The sequence below is a fragment of the Muntiacus reevesi genome, chromosome 8, assembly GCF_963930625.1.
Source record: "Muntiacus reevesi chromosome 8, mMunRee1.1, whole genome shotgun sequence".
Taxonomy (NCBI): domain Eukaryota; kingdom Metazoa; phylum Chordata; class Mammalia; order Artiodactyla; family Cervidae; genus Muntiacus; species Muntiacus reevesi.
Window position 1 is genome coordinate 25,221,825 of NC_089256.1, and position 26,738 is coordinate 25,248,562.

A 26,738-nucleotide genomic window follows, 5' to 3' on the forward strand; every position below is an offset into this window, starting at 1 on the left:
CTACCCCACTTATGGCCTCTGGGACTGGATACAGTGTAACTGGAACCCATGGTTGGAATCCAGAGGTCCAGAGCAGGCTCAGGGTAAGGAGACATTGCAAGGATTTCAGAGACAAACCATGAAGGTATGAGGCACTGGGGGGCCATGTCCTTGGTCCACAGTCAGAGATGACAGAGGGAGGTGGTCAAGTGTGGGATGAACCCAGGTGACTCTTAGGATGGCCATTCAGTTCTTAGGTCATGTCATCACCTGAACTATTTTAGATGACAAATTCAGCTATATGCGTTTCCTCAGGTAAAGCATATCCGAGTTTACTTGTTATATTTGAGGGAAATAGGACTGGCAGCCCCCTATAGTGCAGGGGGAGTTCAGTGTGTTTGATGTGTCTGGTGGGCTGCTCACCGAGCAGCAGAGAACCGCCTCCCTTCCCTCCACTTGGCTTCATAGCAGGCTTGGACTCTTTAGGTTAAGGAACAGTTTTCCTTTTAAGATTTGCATTACTTCCCAAGTATTAGCTAAGTCCAGAAAGGTGCAAACCCTAGATGTTGGAGCAACCAAGCCTTCTCCAGTCAAAAATGACCTACTTTTCATATTTTCTCTGAAAGTCTAACTTTTCTGATGAGGTCATATTTTCCCTCCCATACCTTTGGGATGCACAGTTTTCCCAGTGAATTGCTGCACTGTTCAGCCATCACCCATCCCCTGAAAATGTGGTGAGCACCATTCTTCACCTTGGCTTTCCCGGAGTCGCAGCTTGAACCAGACAGAGCAGGAGAACAGCGGCCGTAGTCATCCACTGCCATCACCACCATGGAGACGCGCCTCCCGGGAGCCTGCAAACGCCTCCCCTCCCTAAACTTCTTGTCCAGGGCCAGCTGTGCCAGGAGTAGAGCACTAGGGTGGGCAGCGTTTGAAAGAGGGTTTAATCCTGAGCAGTTCATGTTTGAAGTGTGATAGAACCAATCTGATCCATAAAATAAATTTAGATGATTTCACATTCACACTAGCTATGTTCTCTGACCATGATGAACTCAAACTAGAAATCAGTTATAGAAAGTTATCTGAAAAATCCTCAAATACTTGAAATTAAATGTCAAACTTCTAAATAACCTATGGAGCAAGAAAACCAACCAAAAAAGAAATGAAAAGTGCTTATTTTGAAATGAATGAAAATGAAAACACAAGCACATCACAATATTTGCCATGTAGCTAATGCAGCACTTGAAGGAAACTAAAGGTATGAAACACCACATTAGTAAAGAAATGTCTTCAGCTTCTACCTCAAGGAACCAGGAAAAGATCACTTTAAAGTAAGCAGAATAAGGGAAATCATAGGAATCAAAACAGGAATTAATGAAATACAAACTAGAAACAATGATAAAGAATATCAATGAAAGCAAATGGTAGTTCTTTGAGAAAAATCAATGAAATTGATCAACCTCTAGCCAGACAGGAAAAAATGGATACATTATGATCAGACTTATGCCAACACATTAAATTACTTTAGCTGAAATGCACGTTGTTTTTTGAAAGAAAGTATCAATACCAAAGCTAACTCAAATACAGGTTGATTATCCTGATTCTCCAAAATAGATTTAAAAAGTGAATTTTGTTGTAAACCACTTCCTCTGGCCCAGGAAAAACCTCTAGTACCAAATGACTTTACTAGGGAATATTATTAAATATTTAAAGAAGAAATATTGCCAATTCTATAGAAACTCTTTCAGAAGATTGAAAAGGAGGGAATACTTCCAAAATTATTCTGAGTCCAATATTACCCTAATAATAAAGCCAGGCAAAGATATTAGAAGAAGAGAAACTGTGGACAAGTATCTCTCATAAACATACATGAAAACTCAACAAAATTTTAGCCAATCAAATAGAATAACTGATTTAACTTTATCCCAGAAATTCAAAGTATCATTTACATTCTAAAATTAATCAATATGTTGTTTGGTTGTTGTTCAGTCACTCAGTCGTGTTCAACTCTTTGTGACCCCATGGCCTGCAGCAAACCAGTCCTCCCTGTCCTTCACCATCTCCTGGTGCTTACTCAAGCTCATGTCCATTGAGTTGGTGATGCCATCCAACCATCTTGTTCTCTGTCGTCCCCTTCTCCTCCTGCCTTCAATCTTTCCCAGCATCAGAGTCTTTTCCAATGAATCAGCTCTTTGCATCAGGTGGCCAAAGTATTGGAGCTTCAGATTCAGCATCAATCCTTCCAATGATTATTCAGGATTGATTTCCTTTAGGATTGACTGATTTGATCTCCCTGCAGTTCAAGGGACTCTCAAGAGTCTTCTCTAACACCACAGTTCAAAAGCATCAATTCTTCCGCGCTCAGCCTTCTTTATGGTCCAACTCTCACATCCATACTTGACTACTGGAAAAACCTTAGTTTTGACTATATGGACCAATATCTGTGCTTTTAACACTGTCTAGGTTTGTCATAGTTTTTCTTCCAAGGAGCAAGCGTCTTTTAATTTCATCAATATAATTCACCCTATTAACAGACCAAAACCCCAAAAATTGTATCATTTCGGTACCTGCAATAAAAGTATTTGATACAATGTAACACCCACTCCAGGGGCTTCCCTGGTAGCTCAGATAGAAAAAAAAAATCTACCTGCAATGGGAGAGACCTGGGTTTAATTTGTGGATCAGGAAGATCCCCTGGAAAAGGGAATGGCAACCCACTCCAGTATTCTTGCCTGGGAAATCCCATGGACAGAAGAGCCTGGGGAGCTACACAGTTCATGGAGTCGCAAAGAGTTGGACATGACTAAATGATTAGCACACACAACATCCACTCCAGGTAAAAGCTTTCAGGAAACTAGTAACAGAAGGAGGCTTCCAGTGAATGGCATCAGTGATGGGTTCACAGCTAATGCTGTCAAGGTGGTGAAACAGTGAATCATTCCTCTGCCGTTGAGAGTAAGGCAAGCACACGTGTTCTCAGCTCTTCTATTACATATTCTCCAGGAGGTTCTATAAAGTTCAGTAGGAAATAATAGACATTGAAATTGGAAGGAAAGAAGTAAGACTGTCTTTATTCTCAGTCAACATATTTGTCTATGTAGAATATCCTATAGCATCAAAAGGAGGCTGCAAGAATAACTGGGTTTAGCAAGGTTACTGTATACAAGATACAAAAAATCAAGTCTATTTCTCTATACTATCAACAAATAATTAAAAATGGAAAAAACAGTACATCTAATAGCTAAACATTGCTGAATGGAATTATTGAAGACAGATAAATGGAGAGATAAACATTGCACAAAGACTCAGTGTTGTTAAAATACGAAGTCTCCTCAAACTGGTCTGTGGGTTCAATGGGCTCCCAAGGAGAATTAAAAATAAAACAAGGAGATTTTGATAGAAATGTGACAACTAATTCTACTTGGTTCCATGATTTATTTTTAAAATACTGTAATCAAGACAGTGTGATGTTGGTGTTAAGAGAGACAAATTGACCAGTGAGTCAGAAATAGACTTGCACATAGATGGGCAGTTAGTTTTCAACAACGGTGCCAAGGTAGTTTAATGGGAAAGGGCTAGTTTTGTTAAAAAATGGTGCTGGAATAATTGCACATTCAAATGCAAAAAAAGAAAGGCAAAAAAAGACCTTTCATCCACATCTCCCATCATGTATAAAAATTAATTTGAATCAGATCAGAAATCTAAACTTTTATACACCAAGAACAAAACATGATTTTTTTTGTGACCTTGATTAGGCAAAGTTTACTTAGTTAAGACATTAAAAGCATTATCCATCAAAGAAACAAGTTTATAAATTGGACCTCATTAAATTAAAAAAATTTAAATTTTCTACTTTCCAAAAGACAGTATTGAGAAAATGACAAGACAAACCACAGACTGAGAGAAAATATTTGCAAATCTAATTTACTGGAACATATAACTGACTCTTAAAATGCAATACTAAGGAAACAAACAACATAATTAAAAATGACCAAAAGATTTGACTATCCACTTCACCAAAGAAAATGTGTGGATGGCAAGTAGGTAACATGAATAGAATTTAAGCATCACTAGTCATTAGCTAAATGAAAATTAAATTCACAGTAAGATATTACTTGGTGTGACCCATCTGCCAAGCACTGGCAAAGATGGAGACCACCCCGTACTGTTTGTGAGAATGTAAAATGATACCTTTGCTTTGGAATCATTTTGGCAGTTAAGCCAAAAAGCTAGTTAAATATACACCCGCCAGCCATTCCACTATGAGGTGTTACCCAATCATAATGAAGGCACATATTCATACAAAGCTTTGAGCAAGAATTATTTTTTGGGGCTCCAAAATCACTACAGATGGTGATTGCAGTCATGAAATTAAAAGATGCTTACTCCTTGGAAGGAAAGTTATGACCAACCTAGACAGCATATTAAAAAGCAGAAACATTACTTTGCCAACAAAGGTCCAGCTAGTCCAAGCTATGGTTTTTCCATTAGTCATGTATGGATGTGAGACTTGGGCTATAAAGAAAGCTGAATGCAGAATTGATGCTTTTGAACTATGGTGTTGGAGAAGACTCTTGAGAGTCCCTTGTACTGCAAGGAGATCCAACCAGTCCATCCTAAAGGAGATCAGTCCTGGGTGTTCATTGGAAGGACTGATGTTGAAGCTGAAACTCCAATACTTTGGCCACCTGATTTGAAGAGCTGACTCACTTGAAAAGGCCCTGATGCTGGGAAAGATTGAGGGCAGGAGGAGAAGGGGATGACAGAAGATGAGATGGTTGGATGGCATCATTGACTCAATGGACATGGGTTTGGGTAGACTCCGGGAGTTGGTGATGGACAGGGAGGCCTGGCGTGCTGCAGTTCATGGGGTCTCAAAGAGTCGGACACGACTGAGCGACTGAACTGAACTGAACTTGAGCAAGAATGCTTGCAGAAATTTGTTTTTTTAATAAACTGAAATACTGGAAACATCTCAAATGTCTATTCATAACTGAATGACTACACCAATTGTGGTGTATGGTCACATAGTGACATTGGGGAATCTCAATTATGCTATGAGTAAAGTAGTCAGACCAGAAGCGTGCATCCAGTATGCTTCTATTTATATAAACCTTTAGAGAATGCGAGTTCTGTAGTGTCAGAGAGCAAGTCAGCAGTTGCTTGGGACATGGTGGTTGTTGCCAAGCAGAGAGGAAAGGATTGCAGACGGCCACAGAGAACACCAGAGTGTGCCTGCTCCTTATTCTAACTGGTGATGACTTCATGGATGTACACATGTGTACACAATATATGTACAGTGTGTACATATTTTCAGTGTGTACACAATATATGCACATCTTAATATATGTCCTTTATATCTCAAAGCTGGCTGACTGATTGATTTTTTTGCCAAGAAGAAAGCAGGACCCTTTTTATGGAGCAAGATAACATTGTCTAGAGCCCAGATTATTTTCAAACACAATGTCCAATATTTAGTGAAACATTAAAAGTGGACCAGTGAGCAAAAATCAAGAGCTGAGGACTAAACAAGAGATGAGAACTAAAACCACAGAGGATTATATAATTGCTTTATCGGACAAAAACTTTAAAACAATGAAGATTATTAATTCAAAAAAAGAATATATTAAAAATAGAAAATTTCAAGTGAAATCATAATCTATGATGTGATAATCTATGAAAATCCTATGACTTAAAAAAATATAGGATCTGAAATTTCACTGGATGTCTGTAACAGAACACTGGACTCAGGCTACGTGAAGTGGGCAGTGGTTCAGTGAAGTGTTGAAGCACAAGAGAAAAGAGACTAGAATAATACAATGTGAGAGACCTGTGGGGTAGAGTCAGAAGATCTCATGCGTGTAATGAGTAGCCCAGGAAGAGGGGAGATTTCAGAAAAATATTTGAAGATATAAAGGCCGTGTGGAGTTTTCCAAAGCATTGGAAGATATGCTTGATTCTGAAACAGCTGACCCTGAAATGAATAAATAAAGAAGCAAGCAAACAAAGCTAATTTTTCAGGTAGGGGCATCATTGCTTGACTCTTAAAAACTACAGCAAAGAAAACCTTCAGAGCAACCAGAATTAAAGATGGCCCATTGCTCTCAGGGGACTTCCCTGGTGGCTCAGATGGTAAAAGAATCTGCTTGCATGCAGGAGACCCAGGTTCAGTCCCTGGGTCGGGAAGATCCCCTGGAGAAGGGTATGGCAACCCACTCCACAATTCTTGCCTGGAGAATCCCATGGACAGAGGAGCCTGGTGGCCTATAGTCCACTGGGTAGCAACGAGTCAGACACGACTGAGCAACTAACACACACACACACACACACACACACATCGCTCTCAGAGCAGTATCTGGCGTGTCTCGTGGTCAGTGCAGGGTGTGTGTCCTGAGCAGAATTGCCACATCCTGGCTTACACACTCATTCTGCTTTGCTGGCTGAGGCCCCAAAGTCTGTACTCGTAGCAGTAAAATACAGACCCTACCTCATGTTTCAGGCAATCACCTCTTCCCACTGCTTCTTAAAACGGCACCAAATTTTAGAGAGCAGCATCCTTTTCCCCCTCTCTACAATGACTTTTTACCCCCAAATTAAGTAAACAGACTATTAGGAGTGGTGTTATAGCACTATGGCTCCAAAAAAGGGACATTCACTAATTCCTTGATGTAACCATTTCCACAAGAAAAATCCTTCAAGCTAGGCTCCAACAGTATGTGAACTGAGAACTACCAGATGTACAAACTGGATTTAGAAAAGGCAGAGGACCCAGGGATCAAGTTGCTAACATTTGTTGTATCATAGAAAAAGCAAGGGAATTCCAAAAAATAATCTACTTCTGCTTCATTTAAAATCTACTTCTACTTCATAGTAAAGCCTTTGATTTTGTGAATTACAACAAACTGGAAAATTCTTAAATAGATGAGACTACCAGACCACCTTATCTGTCTCCTGAGAAACTTATATGCAGATCAAGAAGCAGCAACTAGAAACAGACATGGAACAATGGACTGGTTCAAAATTGGGAGAGGAGCACATCAAGGCTGTATATTGTCACCTTGCTTATTTAACTTATATGCAGAGTACATCATGCAAGATGCCAGGCTGGATGAAGCATAAGCTGGAATCAAGATTGCTGGGGGAAATACCACCAAAACTTCAGATGTGCAGATAATACCACTCTAGTGGCAGAAAGTGAAGAAGAACTAAAGAGCCTCTTGATGAAAGTAAAAGAAGAGAGTGGAAAAAGCTGGCTTAAAACTCAGCATTCAAACAACTAAGATCATGGCATCTGGTCCCATCATTTCATGACAAATAGAAGGGGGAAAAGTGAAAACAGTGACAGGTTTTATTTTCTTGGGCTCCAGAATCACTGCGGACAGTGACTGCAGCCACCAAATTAAAAGATGCTTGCTTCTTGGAAGAAAAGCTGTGAGAAACCTAGACAGTGCATTGAAAAGCAGAGACATCACTTTACCATCAAAGGTCTATATAGCCAAAGCTATGATTTTTCCAGTAGTCCTGGATGGATGTGAGAGTTGGACCATAAAGAAGGCTGTATGCTGGAAAACTGATACTTTGGAATTGTGAATCTGGAAAAGAGTCTTGAGAGTCCCTTTATACCAAGGAGATCAAACCAGTCAACCCTAAAGGAAATCGACCCTGAATATTCATTGGAAGGACTGGTACTGGAACTGACGCTCCAATACTTTGGCTACCTGATGCAAAAAGCCAACTCATTGGGAAAGACCTTGATGCTAGGAAATATTGAGGGCAGGAAGAGAAGGTGGCGACAGAGGATGAGATGGTTGGATGGCATCACCGACTCGATGGACAGAAGTTTGAGCAAGCTCCAGGAGATGGTGAAGGACAAGGAAGCCTGGCATGCTGCAGTCCATGGGGTTGTAGAGTCAGACATGACTGACCTACTGAACAACAACCAGAAGACATGGCAGGAATGTCCTTGTGCACATGTCTAGATGAGTAGCAGCACCCTATGTGTGTCCATTCTGTGAGAGGATTTAGACAGACCTTCCCAACTCGTGGTTCTGGGTCTGGTTCCGTGTGTCTGGGTTTTCCCCAGGCTGGGACCCATCCTTAGATCCTAATGTGCTTGGCTATGCTGGAACTCTACTTGTAAATGCACTCAGAGTACAAAAGAACTGTGAACCTCAGAAAGGTTCATAAGTCTGTGAAGAAAATAGTGCAGAAATGAGGATGTGCCTCCCAAAGGGACTGTCCTGCAACAGGGTTCCCTGGGAAGCCCCGCCTCCCCAGCTCAGACCATCAGTCTTGCTTACATCCCATTCATGCAAGTGCACACTCTGCTTATTTACTTCTCATCTGCTTATTTCTTTTATAAGTTTGTTTTCGCTGTTAATTTAAATACTTTTCTACTTGTAAAAATGTTTGGTTATCTTTGGTTGGGATTGAATGCATCATAATTTTTCTAATTAGTGGATACATGTTTTTTTCCTGTATAGTAGAGGAATTTTTCAGAAGAAAATAGTAGCCTAAGTGACTGGTGTTTAGAAGTTCCCAGTGCACCTCGCCCTCTCCAGCACCTGGTAGGGTTTTGCCAGACCATTATATTAAGGCAGTGTAGTGGGCATGTGAAGTGAAAGTGAAAGTCACTCAGTTGTGTCCGACTCTTTGCAACCCCATGGACTATACAGTCCATGGAATTCTCCAGGCCAGAATACTGGAGTGGGTTGCCTTTCCCTTCTCCAGGGGAGTTTTCCCAACCCAGGGATCTAACCCAGGTCTCCCGCATTGCAGGAGGATTCTTTACCAACTGAGCCACCAGGGAGGTCTGTGTATTTGCATCTATTTCTGGTTTTAGTTTGCACACCTTTGACCACTAGGAGACTGAGCACGTTTTCATGTGCTTGTTGGCCATTTAGACCTCTTCATTTATGAAGTACTTTTCTCAGTTCCTACCCATTTTGCTATTTATGTTTATATCATGTATAAGGGAGAGAAATCAGGCTGGCCCCGGATATTTCCACGGCAATTTTCACCGGAGAAAGTATACAAAATCTTTAGGGAAGAAAGAATTTTCTCAGTAATTCATTTTCAGACATGTGAGGACCTGGGAAGAAGTGATGCTTATGCACCCTCACTGGCAGGGCTCCTTGAAAATGGAGCCAGACTCCAGACAGCACAGCGGAGTCAGGAAGAAGGGCCACAGACAGGCTGGTGGGGACCGAGGAGCAGGGTTCCAGGAATGAGGGTCTGTCGGGGTCGGGGATCTGGTATTGCAGACCTTGTTCATTAGGTGGCAGCAGCAGAGTCCACAGCAGTGACGGGAGGGAGGCGGGGGCAGGGTGTGCAGAGAGGACAGGGGCGCCAGTCATGCGCTTCATGCTCTTCAGGCCAACTAATCAGTGCACAGGGATTTAAGAGCATCATCCAGAGTTACTAGCAAAAGAGCCAAAAATAGCTTGATGAGGACTCACACTGGGCAGTGGGGGGTTGTAACTGTGGTCACTCCTGACTCATCCTTGTGAGTCATCGCCTGTCCTGCTTAGTGGATGAGGCCCCACACACAGTACAGATACTTGGTAAACATGAGGAAGAGCTCAGCCTCATTCAAGATGTTTACAGCTTTCAAGTGTCAACAATTAAACTGTGGTAACAGCTTTCGTCCTTCAGTTTGTCAGAGTTCGGAGTGTTTGAGAGTGAATTGCATTGGCAGTGGCTAGAGAAACAGCACTTAGGAATTTGATGGGGATGTAATTTGCAGAGACCCGTATGGAGATGACTTTGGTTAATTTCTCTGAAATTAAAAGTGTACAGTATTTCACATCTCATGCCAAGGTACCTCTGATTGTGTTGAGTCAAAAAGTTCTAAGATGCATTAAAGAATCACATGCCAGGTGCATTATGGACACGCATGTTCCTTCCATATGCATGGAACGTGATGGATGGATCCACCGGGCGGTGTTAACAGTGACTGAGCTCAGAAATGTTACCAGAGGGTCTTATTTTTCATTGTTTAAATGTTTACTCTTTATATTTACGTATCTATAGTTTTGAAGAGTTATGAAAACCACCCAAGACCAAGAAAAGTTTTAATAGTTACATTAATAAAGGAATCTATATGCATTGCCAAGGTCATGTCAAATTCATGATGTGTTAATATTATTTAATAATTGAAACTTGAACCATGAAGTAAGTCAGCCATCACTGGGGAACGCGGCGAGTGGAGAGTATTCTGGCATCATTGGTGTCCCTATGGAAACGGGACACAGAACACAGTCACTTGAAGTGCTGTGAAGGCCAAGAGCCCCACCCTTGCCCGTGCCCTCTAAGGGAGCATCCCTGCCCCCACCAGGAGAGTGCACACATCCCAGAGCATCCCGCGCCCTTGGAGGGTGTCCGGCCAGATCACCGAGAATCTTCCAGTGGGCATCGCCAGCCCTGCAGCTCTCCTCTGAGCCCGAGGCTCCTCTGTGAAGTGGTGATGATGACTGCTCCCTCACCCCGCCAGAGTGTGTGAGAGAACAGGTGTGAGAGCGCTGGGAAGTAACAAGTGCTTAGAAATTGTTAGTGTCTCTTCCTTGTGAAGATTTTTTGCGCTTTCATAACCCAGCCTGTATTTCTGGAACATTCTTCATTAGGTAGGATTAGAAAACTGACTGGACCTTGCGGTTTTAGAGCATTTTGGAAGTGTTCCCCTGTTGCCGGCATCCACTGAGGAGCCTCGGGAGGGTAACCCTGTCCAGGGCAGGGCCCCCTCCTCCACACTTTACTCCATTAAGGGGACGCAGCGCTTGGCTGGGCCCAGAGCACCTGGACACCTCTGAGTCTTCAAGTGTGTTGCCAGCTTTTAAATGTATTTCTGTTATAACAATTGCTAACGGATGCAAAATAAATTTCACATATAAAGGTGTTATGAGCCTCCACACGTGAGGATGACCAGGAACAAGTGGGGCTGAGTGGGATCTCTGGCATGCCGAACTCATCGAGTGACGTGACATTTTTCCCTTGCTTTTTGGTAGATGGACAGTGTCCTTGCCCACGGGGAAGCAGGCAGGCTGGCAGGACAGGCGTCCCCAGGCCGGGAGGAGGAGCCGCTCGCAGGTACTCTCATCTACCCCCGCTGGTGACCTGCTCGCCCGGCCCCCCCGTTCCAGCCAGTGACGCCTGTGACCCCCGCCTCCCCCCGGCCTGCTCTGCCACCTGTGCCCTGCCTGCGCCCAACCTCAGTGCCTGTCGGTTGACCCACCTCAGCCCGGATCTGACCTTCCCCTCCCATCCCAACGCCGGGCCTGGTCCTCACTTCTGGTTGACCCTTTGCTTGACCACTTCTCTCCAGGTTCTTAACTCTCAGTTGTGCTGTGACTCCCAGTAACCTGGCTTGGCCACCAGGCACGTGAGAGGCCCCTGTTGGGGGTGGCTCCCACCTGCTGGTGCTCACAGCCTCTCAGATGTGCTTTTTATGTGTTCATTTCCTTCAACAGGGTGGTTTGTAGAGAACTGAGAAGGAACGTTGGTTCCTGCCACGATGCGGTCGGGCTGCGTGCTGCTGCCCCTCCTGAGCCACACAGAATGGCCCACTCTGTCACTGGCCTAGGAGCAGAGTGAAGGAGATGAGACGCTTCAGAATCAGAACTGATTTCAGGAACAATTTTAGATGAGGCTGGGAGGGTAGGGCTCCTGTCCCGAAGTCTGCAGAGTCGCTGGGCAGACAGCTCAGATCTGCTATCTGTACCCGGTCTGGCTCTGGGAGGGGTCACATCCATCAGCAGACACAGTGATAGGCTCTGTCCCCAGAGACAGCGTCAGAGGTAGATGCAGCCTAAGCAGTCCGGAGGTGACGCGCTCCCTGCGTAGGGAAAGGGAGGGAGAGGAACAAGCAAGTGCTTGTGCTCCCCATTGGGGCTGTCCCCATCGGGGCTGTCAAGGATCCACAGGAGTGTCAGGGTTGCCTCACTGAGGTGACATTTTAAGTAAGGATGAGGAAGCAAGTCATGGAGGGGGAGGCAGAGGGAACAACCAGTGTGAAGGTTGTAGGCGAGGAGGTTGCAGAGCAGCTGGGGGCCAGTGTGGCTGGAGCAGTGGGAGGGTGGGGCACTGGGGCCAGATAGCAGCTTCCACGCGGGTGGGGTCCCAGGTAAACCTTTAGAGCCAAGCAGACTCCATCCTTCCTGTGGGTGGGGGAGGAGAACTGGGCTTCACCCAGGGGGTCTACAGAGACAAGGTGGAAAGTGGGTGCACATGGAGAAGAAGAAAGGGGAAGAGCCGGGCAGGAGAACAGGGGCTTTGATGACTGGCTGCAGTTGGGAGGGGGGAGTAAGGGGGAGCCCAGGGGAGTGTTGTCAATGAGCGAAAACAGGACTGGACCTGTGAGGGCAACAGGGGGGCTGAGGGGCCACGCAGTCACGAAGCAGCTGCGGACGTGCTGGACAGCAGGTCTGTCCCAGGAAGCTGAGAGGGTACCCGGGAGCTGAGAAGATGGGGAAATCCTGTGAGATGCATGTGGTCCTCATGAACCGCCAGTGGTCGCCCATTGGTGACACACAGGACGCCCTCATGTGGGCCAGCTTACAGTTGAACTTCTTCTGGCCTATGGGCACAGTGCAGGGATGTTCTGGGGGGCCTTTCTGGGCCAGGGAAGGGCAGGGTGGGGGGCCCTAGGTTCCTCACCATCTGTGGTGTGAGAAGAAGCGGCAACCTAGGGAGAGGCGTGGCACTGTGGGGCTCTGGGCTGTGGCTCTTGCCAGGTGGGAGGAGGAAGCAAGTGAGGACAGAAGGAGCTGAGTGCAGGTGCAGAGCCGACGTGGCTACTCCACAGGTAGACCGGGAAGGGGCCTTCCTGAAGGGAGAGCAGCAAAGGTGGGCAGTGACCATGGTTGACTTTCTCTTCAAGTTGGTGGCAGTTGTAAATTGATCTCTATCAAAGTAGAATATAACTTAGAAATATTTTAAAAATACAACCGCCTTTTCCAGTTAGAGAACAGTACTTGGTTTCTATGGTAACTGCCAACCATTTAACTAGGGCAAGTGTTACGTGGTGACATGGGGTAATTACAGACAACGGGGAAATTGCAGGGTAAGAGTTACATAAATACAGAGTGGCTGCGTGGTTAGCTTCTGCTGCTGAAGTGAAGCTGTGGCCGTTTCCGGCTGTCTGTCTGCTCCAGAGCCTGCCCTTGGGCTGGGCGGTCACCTTGGGGCAGGGCCCCTCTCTTCAGCGTCTTGCATGTGAGTCCCACTCTCCTCCCTGCTCTGCACTGGGACCTCAGGCAGGTCGTCCCGAAGCCCACTTGACTTGTGCCTCTGTGAGGCCTTCCCAAGGCCTGGCTGGAAGCAGATGGAGGCCGTACATTGGCCCTAGGCCATGGCCATTGACATTAACTTATCAACCAGAACTTAAGAAGGGTGTTTCTGGACTTTTTTTTAATCAACTGGCTATGAAACAACCCCTAAATAGGGTAAAAAGACAAAAATCAGAGCACAAATCCATCTCTCACAGATTGGAACAGGATGGTCAGAACACTCACCTACTGTCCCCCCTACCAGAATCCTCCAAAGACAGAGTTTAAGACCACAGAGTCCATGCTGTCCCAGGAAACAAGGGCCACCAAGTCAGAAGCTCAGACTTCAGGTTAATTACCAAGAGACAGAAGCAAATAACATTTGTGAATGAAAACATCACAGGAGATGTGTGGTGAGCCTACTGCAGGTAAGTGTTCGAATTTGGACACTCACAAAACCAGTATCCATGCAGGCAAGTCACGTCTCTCAAAAGCAGACTGGGCAGAGCCGAGAACTGTCACACACTTGAGAACCACAGAGCAGGGGAGAGAAGTACCAAGTGCAATGAAAGAACATGTTCCAGGGAAGACCTAATGGCATGAGGAGAAGAGTATTCATAAAAGAAACAGCTCCTTCAAAAGAGACAGGCAAAGATTTTGGAAAGAAAAGTTATGAAAATGAAAAAATCTTGATGGTTTAAATTGCAGGACAGACAGAAATGAAGAAGGAATTAGTGATTGGACAAATGAACCAAGGATGATTCCAGAATGCAGGCCTAAAGCACCCAGGGCTGTCCCAGATGCAGGTCTCAAGGGCTGACAGGTGGAAAATATAAGAGAAGAGGGGGAGCCCATGGGGAGTTTGAGAAACTTGCATGGTTGTCAGGAGGATTCTGAAAAGGAGAGAGTGGAGAAGATTGAGAGAGGGTGATGAACGCGTCTCAGAAGAGGCCTGTCAAGGCACAGAGCATGTCAGGGATAAAATGTTGAGCGAGATGGGGTGGGTGGAGAAACTGTAAGAACTGGGAGGCAGTGGGATGGAATTTTAGGATAGGACCGAAGAGAAACCCCAAAGTGGTCAGCAAGAGTAGCAAAGGTCTCACTATCAGTTGACATAAAATTCTCTACACCACACGAATATTTTAGTTAATTGGATAAATATCTTCAAAGTACTTGAGGAGAAAAGATTCCAAACCTGGAATTTGAGACACAGCCATAATCCAGGTTGAAGGGCAAAGGAAGGGCACTTGTCAGACAGTCAAAGACTCGGAGGTTTCCAGCCCCACCCCCAAGACTGACAAAACGACGGAGACAGCCATCCACAGAGAGGGTGGCGTTTGGTCCCACTGACAATGGCGGGAAGGAATCCTGGGTGGCATGCAGCTACTCTGAATAATCATTGATTCCTGTTGGTTTGCAAATTAAAGTGATAGTTGAAAAATTTTGGTAGCTTCCAGTGTTTATTGTCCCTGGTTGTTCAGCAGTTACTTGTGATTTGGTGTTCTCCTAAGAAGTGAACTCATGTCTTTCTACTCCACCATCTTGTCTCCATCCTACAAGCCAAAAAAATCTTACATATATGTATTTATATAGTGATAGCTCCATTGGTAAAAAATCTACCTGCAATGCAGGATACCCCGCTTTGATTCCTGGGTCAGGAAGATCTGCTGGAGAAGGGATAGGCTACCCACCTCAGTATTCTTGGGCTTCTCTTGTGGCTCAGCTGGTAAAGAATCTGCCTGCAATGTGGAAGACCTGGGTTCGATCCCTGGGTTGGGAAGACCCCCTGGAGAAGGGAAAGGCTACCCCACTTCAGTATTCCGGCCTGGAGAATTCCATGGACTGTATAGTCCATGGGGTTGCAAAGAGTCGGACACAACTAAGTGACTTTCACTTTCCACTTTCCTATGGTGATGAGAAGGAGAAGAGTGAAGGTTTCTTAGACTTCGGTTCTTCTTCTGGGGCAAGATGTAGATATTGCTCAAGCCTATAATGTATGAATGTGTATTTGAACACACGGTCTACCAGGAGCCACCAGGCGTAGGCACAGATTGTGTAACTTCAGCTCTTGTAGAGGAAGAACTCTGGAACAACCAAAAGGTAGAGAAGAAAGAGCAAATTAGAAATCAAAGTGTTAAAGCCAGACATCTTGTAGGCATTAGTTCAAGTATATGTGAAATTTCTCTATTAAAAAGCAAAACTCAGATTGTCTTTAAAATGACACAGAAACAGAAAATGTATTGGGAGGATACTAAGCAAATGCTAATCACTGGAAAGGAGGCCAAGCAACATTATTTTCAAGAAAAAGATGAAAAGCATTAAATGGGACAAAGATACATCATTTTGATAAGTTGTAATCCCCTAAGAAGATATGATATTCATGAACTTTTATGTACATAATTACATAGATGTAAATTTTATGAAGGTAGAGCCTCTAAGAATAGGAAATGGACAAGTCTTGTACCGTAATGGGAAACTTTAATTGAAAAATCGGGAAGACAAAAAGTGCATATGGTCACGATGAACCTGAATAGCATTCCTGACAAACTCTGCACCAGACACAAAACGTACTTTCCTTCTTTCCTCCCTCCCTCTCTTGCTTCTTTCCCTCCCTCCTTTCTTCCTATTTTTCAAACACACCAAGACCATTCACAAATATATTCACCATGTATTTTATTTTAAAGAATACCATATTTTTCAACAGCAGAAATCATTAAGTACAATAAAAATGGAAATGAACCACAAAATGACAACCAAAAGCAGCCCAGACTCTGTTATTTGGAGTCTGGAGATTTGAGGATGCTTTTAAATAAAAGCATAAACTGTATAAAAAGTAAGGAAAATGAGATAATACTGAACACCAAAACATGAAGGATGCTGTCAAAACAATTCTTAGGAGAAAATTTTGGAAAACCAGAAATATTTAAATAAAACAATCCCATGACTCTTAATGTTGGGGAAAGAATTAAAAAATAATTGAGGACAAAGTAGGACAAATTAGTGAAGTTAAAGGTGGAGGTGAACACAGCAGAATGTGAAAACATGGTGCTGAGTGTAATAAATGCTGGTAAAGAAATATAAAACACTTAAAACAGTTAGCAACTCTGGTCCAGGGGGAAAAGACAGAACTTTAAAACTTGGGTGACCAGGGAGTAGACATAAGATGTGGAGGCTCTTAAAACTTTCAGTCAACATGTACGCACTGCTATATTTAAAATGGAAAACCAACAAGGCCCTTCTGCATATAGCACAGGGAACTCTACTCAGTTTTATGTGGCCTCCTGGATGGGAGGGGAGTTTTGAGGATAGTGGATACCTGTATATGCGTGGATGAGTCCCTTTGTTGTGCACCTGCAACCATCACAACATTGTTATACTCCAATACAAAATAAAAACTAAAAAAAAATAAATCAATAGAACTTCAAAAAAAATGTTAAAGCAGTAAGGAACACCTCTGAGATATTTATAACTTTATGCAACAGAATTGGAAATCTTCGAGGTGGATAATTTTCTAGAAAAATGTAAATCAAGAAATTTGCCACATATGATGTAGAAAGTCTGGGTAACTATGGGAATGACTGAAACAGCACTCAGTCTGCACTCCTGCTCCTTGGCATGTCCCCACATATCCGAGAAGAACCACAATCCTTATTAGGTATGCAAACTGTTTGAAAGAACGGAAAAAGTCAGAAATTTCCCTAACCATTTCTATGAGATCAGCCATGCTATAATGCAAAAATCATGTGAGTAATCCGAAAATAATCAATAGATAACTCTGCCTTCTGAGACAGGTATGCAAGCCCTAAAAAAATGATCAAAAAGCAGATCAAATCCAGCAGTGCGTTTTGTTTAAGATCCATCTTTAATTTAACAGGAGTGCTGGCTTGGAGAAATGCCTGGTCCCCTGCCTTTGTCCTCTCTGCCCTGTTCCTGCCTGTCTGGTCTTCTTGGCATGCCTTCTCTGTGTATCCTTCTTCTTGAATTCCTCTCATTGCTTTGTTTTTGACTTTTTAAAAAATGTTCTCTTTATTCTGTTTTCCTCTGCTGTATTTATTAAATTGCATGTCTTCTGATTTCATCTGGATTTTTGAAACATTTTTTTTCTTTTATTCCCAATTCTTTCCTGAGTTCTATGACATAATTTTTGAGTTTTTCTAATTCTGGTTTATGTTTTTTTCATTACTTGCATCATTATCTTAATGTCTCTTAATCAACTTAAAGATATTAGATTATAGTTTTTCTGTTTTGGTCAACATGGCTTTATGGTTTGTGTTTATTGTCAGTAGGAATGTTATTTTGTTTCTTATTTTGTCTAAAAGAAAATCTTTGTGTGGTACTTGACAGCACATGAAATTTGTTTTCCTGAACTTTTAAGAAGGTACTGTTTAGGATAGCTTTGCTGATTTCATGGCTCTAGAATGCCCTCTTCTGTTCAAGAAGGTGAAGGATGAGAACCTGAGGTCACAGCGTGTCTGCTGAGGGCTGGGGGCTGGGTAAAGACCTTGTGTAAGCGCTCTGGTTCTCATAACTGCACTTGGTCTACCCAGAAGCCCTGCTCTTTAGAAAAGACGCTCTAGAGTATTCGGGGTCAAGGCAGGTGCTGTCTGTAGTCACTGCCGTGGTCTGTGCGCAGGTTGGGAAAGAATTTCCAGAAACAGAGCATTGCAGAAGGGAGTGAGTTTATTAAGAACAGAGAGCAGAGATGCTGTGGGCGCTGCAGCACAGTGGGCCGGCCTCCTGAAAGACCAGGCAGAGCACCCCTTTTGTGGGTCAGCAGCCAATTTTTATAGCCTCAAAACAAAGAAACTCCCTGCTGGAAGAGTGGCGTTAGGTGATTGGTTAGGGTGCTATGCGGTGGGTGTTTTACCTAATAAGGAGTCGGGGGATGGTCAGCTGAGGTAAGGGAGGCTCATGGGGCTCGGTCAGTTCCAGAGATGACCTTGGTACAGGGCTCCACACCTGTGACCTTGGTATAGAACTCCAGTCACTCTCAGCCCGTGTGCATGATGGGGAGTGAACTGATGTGTGACAGGCGAGCTGGCCTGACCATGAGCAATGGGGGGGGGGGGGGGGAGGGGGGGCAGTTACAGGACACGCAGAAGTGCAGATCACACAAGTTTAATCCAGGTTCCACATTACAACTCAATAAGAAGTTGTCAAATAAGCAAGTAAAATGAATTATTCAGCGGAAAACACAGAGGCCCTTCTCTTCCAAACGGGTCTCCTGGGACGTGGCAGATGGGGTCCTGGGTTAGCCAAGGGGGCGCTGGGCTCTGGGCTGCTGCGAGAGCCACTGTTCCAGCTTCTCAACACTTTCCTCTAACTGGAATTTTAATTAAAAGCAATGCCTCAGAATATAAAATCTACTGAGAAGAGGACAAGCACCCTCTTGAAGTGACCTGGGGTTTCGGGACCCAGGAGGCCCAGAGGGAGGCTGGTGAGAGCATCTCCCACCGTCCCAGGGTCACTGGTCACCAAGCGCACTGGACCACGCTCTGTGCACTTCTTCGAAGACTCAAGAAGTGCCTGGAGAATCTCTGAACTTGGGGAGGGGGTGTGCATGGGGCATTTGGGGGCCCTTCCACCACCTCATGGCTGTGGAGAGCAGGATGCAGAAGCCACCCACGCTGAACCCTGCAGACCACATGAGCCATGTGAAGGGGAGAACGTGGCTGAGAAGGTCGCAGTCCGGTGCAGGGAGGGGGAGGCGGCGGCTTGCCAGACGCACTGGCGCCTACTCTGTGCTCAGGAGGGACGTCTGGAGATGCAGGCTCTGTGGTGACCCTCTGCGCCAGCCTCACAGCCGGTCCTGGCTGCCCCCTACCTCGCTCTCTGCTCTGTTGCCCTCCCCCCGCCCTGGCCCCCCGGGTGTCTGGGCGGGATCACAGATGACCCCACAGCTGCGCCCCTTGTGCCCCTCTCCAAGGCTCCAGGCTGGTGTCCGGCTGCTTGTGGTCACTCTGTCTCCCTCCATGGAAGCACACCTCTTCCACGCGGCTGGTGGCTAGGGATTCTTGCAGACGCACCCCACTGCGGGCTTCTGGCTCCTTCTGTGCCCTGGGCTGGCGTTTTCTCCCGGGGGATTCTGGACTGGGGGTTCTCCTGGCGTCAGGACAGCCACAGCTCTGCGGCCCTAGCTGCTGTCTGGCTCGGGCAGCGGGAGGTAAGCGGCCCAGCAGGGAGACACAGCTGCGTGAGTCACACCCACACCATCGTGCCCTGCCGGCCAGCAGAGTTCAGCACAATCATGTTACAGAAACTAGTCACGTCTCTAACTGTGGTGCACACCCCTCCCGCGTCTCTCTGTAACACTGACTGAGCTGGTCCGTCATCCTGTGGTGCTCACGGTCCATCCAGAGCCTTGGGGCCACTTGTGGCCTCCGGGCAGCAGCAGGAAGGGCGCCCAGAGGCAGCTAAAGCTGAGCTGGGCCTGGGAGACAGCACTGTCTGCCTCCCTCCCATCTCCTGCTGGAGGAGATGTTCAGCGGGAGGCCTAGCTCTTGGCCCCCGTCCCCCTCCCCGCACCCACAGGCTCCTGGCCCCACGCACAAAGGGGTAGTCAGCCTCGCCGTGTCCCCCCAGAGCAGAGACCTCCTGTCTTCCCAGCTCCAGCCCCAGCAGACAGTTGGCTCTGGTGCGGTCCGGACCTGGCCGCTCTCAGAAGGAATAGTCAGTGCGTGCGCTCCTCACTCTGCTTTGTCTCTTGTCTCCACTCTAAGTCTAGAATTATCCTGGCAAAACAGGCTTCAAGTTCCTCATTTGTAGGGCACTTTGCAATTACAGAATACTTTCCACATCGCTGAAAAGTGGGTGTTTTCTCCTTCATATTTATAACATGGAGCTGAGTTGAGAGCAGCCGAGTTGCAGGCATTAGCCTGGGGTTTAGATGTGGGTCCCCTTGGAGCAAGTCCTCAGGGGCTGTGTCACAGGCCAGGAGTCACAGGCCCCAGAGAGCGTCCTGGGGTCAGCGGAGCCGTTGACTGGTGGAGGTACAGCTACACAGGCTCCGGGTCCTGCTGCAGGGTTGCCTCGCTGCACGGGGCTCTCTGCCCCATCCCCACCACTGCCCTGGCGGCCTGCCTGGACCTCCCTCTGCGGAACCTACCAGAAGTCAGCCCAGGACGAGGTGTGGTGGGCTTTTCACCCTGGCCTGGCAGCCGTGCTGAGCTTCGCCCCTCGAGAGTGCATGGAACTGGGGCCGTGGTCTCGGGACTGTGTCACGTTGCCTGGCAAAGGGGTTTTGTGCATGCCGGTTAGGTTACTAGTCAACTGACCGTGAGTGACTCAGTGGTGGTGCCCTGACCCGACCTCAGGAGCCCTTCAGTCGGGATGTAAAGTGCGAGGTGGAAAAAGCCAGCGATGGAGGTGAGGGGAGTCCAGCCAGGAGACCAGGAGGTGCAGGCGGCCGCTGGGAGCCACACAGCCTAGAAGCTCCCGGCACCCTCTAGAGCTGCACACCATGGAAGCCTGTCCACCCTGCTAAAATAAGTGGAAACTCATATTTTGGGGCACTGTGGCTGAGTGGGGAAGGGGTGCCCTTGAAGCCGAGGGTAAGGCCTGCCCAGTGAGTGTCCCGCTGGGCACTGGGTCCTGAGCGGCCCCCACCTGCTGCTGGACTGAGAAGCATCAGGCGTGGTTGCCACCTGCCAGGAGCACACAGCGGGGAAGAACCACCCGTTAACCAGCTAACCTCCTGTTCTCCACCAGAGATGGAGCGAGACATGATTAGTCGAGACTCCCAAACTAAGAAACTTCCGACATCCTTGTTCCTGCAGGGGACAGGCTGTGCAGAAGTGGAGTCAGCTCTTGCACCAGATGGAACCCCCTCACTGTCCTCGCCGGCTCTACGCCACCCCCACCCCCACCCCAGGGCCTTTGCACGAGGCTGCCTGCTGGGTGCTCTGCTCCCTGATCTGCATGTGGTAGGCTCCCTTGCTTGTTTCAGGTCCTTATGCCAAAGACATCTTGGTGGGCCTTCCCTGCCCCTTGGTGAGGCCACCCACAACCTGTCCTGAGCGCTGTCCTGACCCTGCTCTCCCTGCTCGGCGCCCTGCTGGGCCTGCTTTTGTCTTGCATGTCCTCCATCTCCTCCCCTCAAGCGCAGCCTCCCTGAGGTGGTTGTTTGTTCCACGCAGCCCTGTTTCTCAGGCACCGAGGCCAGGGGTGGGGGAGGGCATGTCAACTCGGGTGAGGCTCCCAGTGATCAGAGACTCTGCTCTCTGAAAGGAGGGAAGAGCTGTGCCTTCTCGGGGTTCCCCTGACGCCCCCTGAGCCCTCTGCCCCTGGCAGAGGTGCACGTGTGAACCGGCCTGTCTGCTCATACCCAGGCCTGTGGTCAGGACTGAGGGACGCTGCTTGCTGTCAGACGGACGCTTGGGGAGGCTGGAGTTAGAGCAGATCAGCCTACGATTCTGGAAGGGTGGGTGGGAGACGGTCCTGGTTTTGAGGGACCCCCGCAACCTACCATCCACTCAAGGCTGCCACCTTAGTGGGCGTGGCTGCGAGCCGGAAACCAGCCGGCGGCGGGAGAGAGGGCGACTTGTCCCCCACCCTCTAGCCCCTTCTGTTTTTGCAAATCTTTCGCGAATTGTTTTCTTTGAAGAGCTAGGCTTTGGCCAATGGAGCTCTGCTGCCCCCTAGTGGCTAGTGTCGCTGCATCCAGTCACGTGCGTGCTCAGTCGTGTGGGACTCTGTGACCTCATGGTGGCCGCCAGGCTGCACTGTCTACGGGATTCTCCAGGCAAAAATATTGGAATGGGTTGCCATTTACTTCTCCAGGATCCAGTCACATCCTTTCGTCTCCAGGGCCGCCCGTGTGCAGGGGGAGACTGGGGCTCCTACAACACCCCGGTGGGAAGCGATTTTCCCACTCAGCGGAGTTCAGGGGGCTCTGGCCTCTGTGGAGAGGCCCGTGGAGGTGCCTCGGAACCGACTGCAGGGCCCGGCTGAGCGTCTGCCAGCGCGGATGCCCACGGAGGGGTGTCGCTGCCTGTTCTCCTTCCACCTGTAGCCTCCTCCCCGCCTGGCAGTGGCGGCCATCCCCTCTGTGGTTCAGGTCTCAGGCCCTTCCAAGGAGGGCTATAATCCCTGACGCCACAGGCGACAGGGCAGGGAGTGGTCCTGGAGGGGATGCGAGTGTCCAGGGCTGCCCTGACCTCTGTCCTGCAGAGCTTCTTAGCCTCTGGGGCTGCTCAGGAGCGAAGGACCAACACCCACCCCCTGACCCCAGGGCTAAGGGGACTGCAGGGAACCTGTGGGGCTTCAGGCAGAGGGAAGGTGGGAGATCGGGAGGGGAGGCCAGCCTGTGCTCAGGTTCAGGGGTCTGGCCCACCCTGTGACCTTGGGACTTACCGTCCAGGGAACTTGGGCTGACATCAGCAGGAGATGGAGCTTCAGGCCACTGAAAAGGGTGGGGCGGGGGTCTGCCTGCGACTCAAGGGGCTGTGCCTTCAGCAGGGCAGTGAGAGGTGAGGCCACCTCACAGAAGGGGTGGAGACCACGTTCCACCTCAGCCCCCAGCCTGCAGCTCCCAGAGAAATCCCCTAGAGATGTGGACCTGGTGCCAGACCTGTTGCAGAAAGACTGTCCTGAGTGGGCAGTGCCCAGGGACGGGCAGGAGCAGAGGGTACAGTAATGTCCGTGCCTCTCATGCCGCCTGCAGTCCTTTAGACCAAGGTAAGGTCTTAGACCCAGTGAGGTCCAGTGGAGAAGGTGTGTGAGGGCTCCTCACCCAGGCGGCACGAACCTGGCGGAGGGCCTTTCAGCTGGGAGACAGGCAGATGACCTTTGCTGAGGGTGGTGGCCAGTCTTCCCCATCCCCAGTGGGCTTGAGGACCAAATGCCTGAAGCCAAGCAGGGGCTCCCCATACCAGGCTGGCCCCCAGCTGAGCTTGCCCTTCGTGGGGTAGGGGGCAGTATTCATGAGCATCTGGGCCCTCCCCTCCTGGCAGGGGAGCAGGCAGGGGCTGACCCCACCAACACTGCCCCATCCAGCCATGGAGCTCTCTCTGCAGCCTGCAGGCCTTGCTGTGGGAGCTGGGGTCCCCAACCAGCGCCTAATGGGGGGCAGGCGGGGGTGCTGTGTGCGGCCAGTAGTATCATAAGGAAAGTTGGTGTCCTCGGCCCACACTGCTGGGCCTGGAAGTTTGCACCCACTGAGTTACCTGTCTGGCAAGACACAGTGTGTGGTGTTGATGTTTCTCAAAGTAATGAGTTAAAAATACCATAATTAACCTCAGTGGCCAAACTGTGGGGGGATTGGTGAAATGTGAGGGGTTCCTCTGATGCCGTTAGAAGGGTTTTGGAGAAGAAAATTTAAGAAAGTGGGGAAATGTTCAGCATATAAAGTGCTTTTGGTCCGACTGCTTTCTCAAAAGGCCATGTCCTGTGAAGGTGGTGGGCTCCTGGCCGGGCCAGGCTTCCACGACAGGGCGCCTCAGCCCCTTCCCATCTCGCTGGCTGCAGACGAGGGTTCCAGCATCTCTGGTTGTCACAGAGATGGCACACACCTTAGTCACATGCTTCCAGTGTCTGATTTATATCTAAGAGTCCTTTGCATGTTCTTTCTGAAGCATATTATGCAAACGTTTTGCCCTCTTGTTTTGTTGATAGTAGCTTTTCGAAAAAAGGCTTTAGAACAATTTTAGCTTTACAGAAATGTTAAAACGAGAGCACAGAAAAATATTAAATGTAGAAGAAACAATCTGATAAACAGCATTCCAGTAGGAAAAGAAAAGAATACTGTACCACATCTGGGCTTGACCACTGTCTCCCTACCTGGACACATCTTGATTTCAGATCTTGACCCCTGGACTCCTGCATTTAGTAACTATTTCTCTTTATAGTAACTTTACTTTTTTGTTTCAGAAATAATCATGTTTGAAAAAATACACATAAGTAAAGAGAATATCTAATCACTGAACAGAAATAAATACTGTCGATAATTTGGTACATAATCTTCCAGTGTTTTGTACACATACTTTTTTTTCATTTATTTTTGTTAGTTGGAGGCTAATTACTTTACAATATTGTAGTGGTTTTTGTCATACAATGACATACATCAGCCATGGAGTTACACGTATTCCCCATCCCGATCCCCCCTCCCACCTCCCACTCCACCTGATTCCTCTGGGTCTTCCCAGTGCACCAGGCCCGAGCACTTGTCTCATGCATCCAGCCTGGGCTGGTGATCTGTTTCACCCTAGATAATATACATGTTTCGATGCTGTTCTCTCGAAACATCCCACCCTCGCCTTCTCCCACAGAGTCCGAAATTCTGTTCTGTACATCTGTGCCTATTTTTCTGTTTTGCGTATAGTGTTATCGTTACCATCTTTCTAAATTCCATATATATATGTTAGTATACTGTATTGGTCTTTATCTTTCTGGCTTACTTCACTCTGTATAATGGGCTCCAGTTTCATCCATCTCATTAGAACTGATTCAAATGAATTCCTTTTAGTGGCTGAGTAATATTCCATGGTGTATATGTACCATAGTTTCCTTATCCATTCATCTGCTGATGGGCATCTAGGTTGCTTCCATGTCCTGGCTATTATAAACAGTGCTGTGATGAACATTGGGGTGCACGTGTCTCTTTCAGATCTAGTTTCCTCAGTGTGTATGCCTAGAAGTGGGATTGCTGGGTCATATGGCAGTTCTATTTCCAGTTTTTTAAGGAATCTCCACACTGTTCTCCATAGCGGCTGTACTAGTTTGCATTCCCACCAACAGTGTAAGAGGGTTCCCTTTTCTCCACACCCTCTCCAGCATTTATTGCTTGTAGACTTTTGGATAGCAGCCATCCTGACTGGCCTGTACACATACTTTTAAATTTTTTATCAAAAGTGAAATAAGTCATCCTCTTCCCACTATTTGTAACCATCTTGTTTCATAACATTAGTTTCATTAGTTTCCTGTGTCATTAAATAATTACCTATTCAAAAAACAAAACAAAACAAAAAAGACCACACAGAGGTTTCCCTGATGCTAACACCTCTGACATGTGGTTCACCACTGTTGATACGTCATCACCAACTACAGTCCGTTCTGTTTTCAGAATTCCTCAGTTTTCCCCAGTGGCCTTTTTCTGTCCCAGAGTACACTGTCGTGTCTCTTTAGGCTCTTCTGGGCTGTGATAGATTTAGACTTTTCTTGTTTTGATGACCTTGGCAGTTTTGAGGAGAGTGGGTCAGGGAATTTATAGAACGTCCCTCTTTTGGGACTCGTCTGATGTTTTCCTCATGACTGGATGGGCATTGTAGGTTGTTGGGAGGAAGACCAAAAGTGAAGGGCCCCTCTCACCACATCCTGTCCAGGGGTCCAGGGTGCATGCCATCTGGTGACCTACACCATGAATGCCGACCTCGGTCACCTGGCATAGGTGTATCTGTCGGTCTGTCCACTGTGATGTCACTCTCTGTCCCCCTCCCCACGCTGTCCTCTGTGGTGGGAAATTGCCATGTGCAGCCCACACCCCAGGAGTGGAAAAAGGAGAGTTTAACTCTGAAGTTCTGCTAAGAGTCTACGATGGTGTGGTGTTTAAGGTCAGACCACCCTGATCTTCTACTTTTACACTAACTGTGCCACTCATGGTTACACCATGCCTCTGTTCCCCGAGAGTCCCGGGGTCACGGGACTTCTTGTATCTGATGTGCCCATCCTCTGACGAGGTCCACTGAGCTCACCATGTGGCTGAACCAGGAACACGGAGTGTCTTGGAGCACGGAGTGTCTTAAAATCGGTTCTTTGTTCTTTGCAGTGACCTTTCACCCCATTCTGCAAGCTTCTTGCAGGTCCAGCTGGCTTTGGGTTTGGGCTGGGATTGTGATGGGTTTCCACGGTGGAAAGTGCGGCCATTATCTCCAGACACCCAGCTTGCCTCCAAGAGGCTTCTCTGCCTTCCTGCACTGCATTCAGGGACTTGGGCCCCCTCCTGCCATCTGCAGACCTCCCTGAAGAAGTTCCACCCGCCTACCTTCCCGCGGCCTAGGCTGGGTGTGATCGGAGTCCTGGAAGGCCTGGGGCTGGGAGTCTGGCCACTCGGCAGGAGTGGGCTGGAAGCATCATCTAAACCCACCGCTGGCGGGCACTGGGTGTCCTCACCACATGTGTCCGGACATCTTGGCACGGGTTTTCTCAAAGGATCCACAGTATTTTTGTTCTTGGATAAATGCAAACACATATGAGTTTCTCTTTATTTGTTTCTTTGAAGCTCAACAACAAGCTGTATAACTTTTAGCCTCTCAACTTGGAATCCTCCCCAACCCCCAGGACAGACCTCTGTCCCCCACATCCAGCGCAGGAAGGGGCTGGTTAAGAGGAGTGTGGAGTTCGAGGCAGAGCAGATGTCCTTTCTAGCTCCTGAAAATGATGTGTCTTTGAGGTGAAGCCCTGCTCAAGCTGAGGCAGCGAGTCGACCCTCCAGCCCCAGGAGCAGTGGGCCAAGGAGTGGATGGCGTGCAAGTAAATGTGTGGTCAGGGCCTATCTAAGAATAC

At 47.5% G+C, this 26,738-nt stretch overlaps 1 protein-coding gene across 11 annotated transcripts in view; it reads left to right on the forward strand.

The window, feature by feature from the left end:
• Positions 1 to 26,738, forward strand: part of PCBP3 (poly(rC) binding protein 3) — a 219,397-nt gene that overhangs the window by 119,094 nt on the left and 73,565 nt on the right. For 2 of the 11 annotated variants that reach the window (XM_065943009.1, XM_065943011.1), the window contains one exon: positions 10,983 to 11,064. The exons of the other annotated variants lie outside the window; for them this stretch is intronic. The gene's annotated coding sequence lies outside the window, so the exon portion shown is untranslated. The remainder of the gene's footprint in view (positions 1 to 10,982; positions 11,065 to 26,738) is intronic. 11 annotated transcript variants of the gene reach the window in all.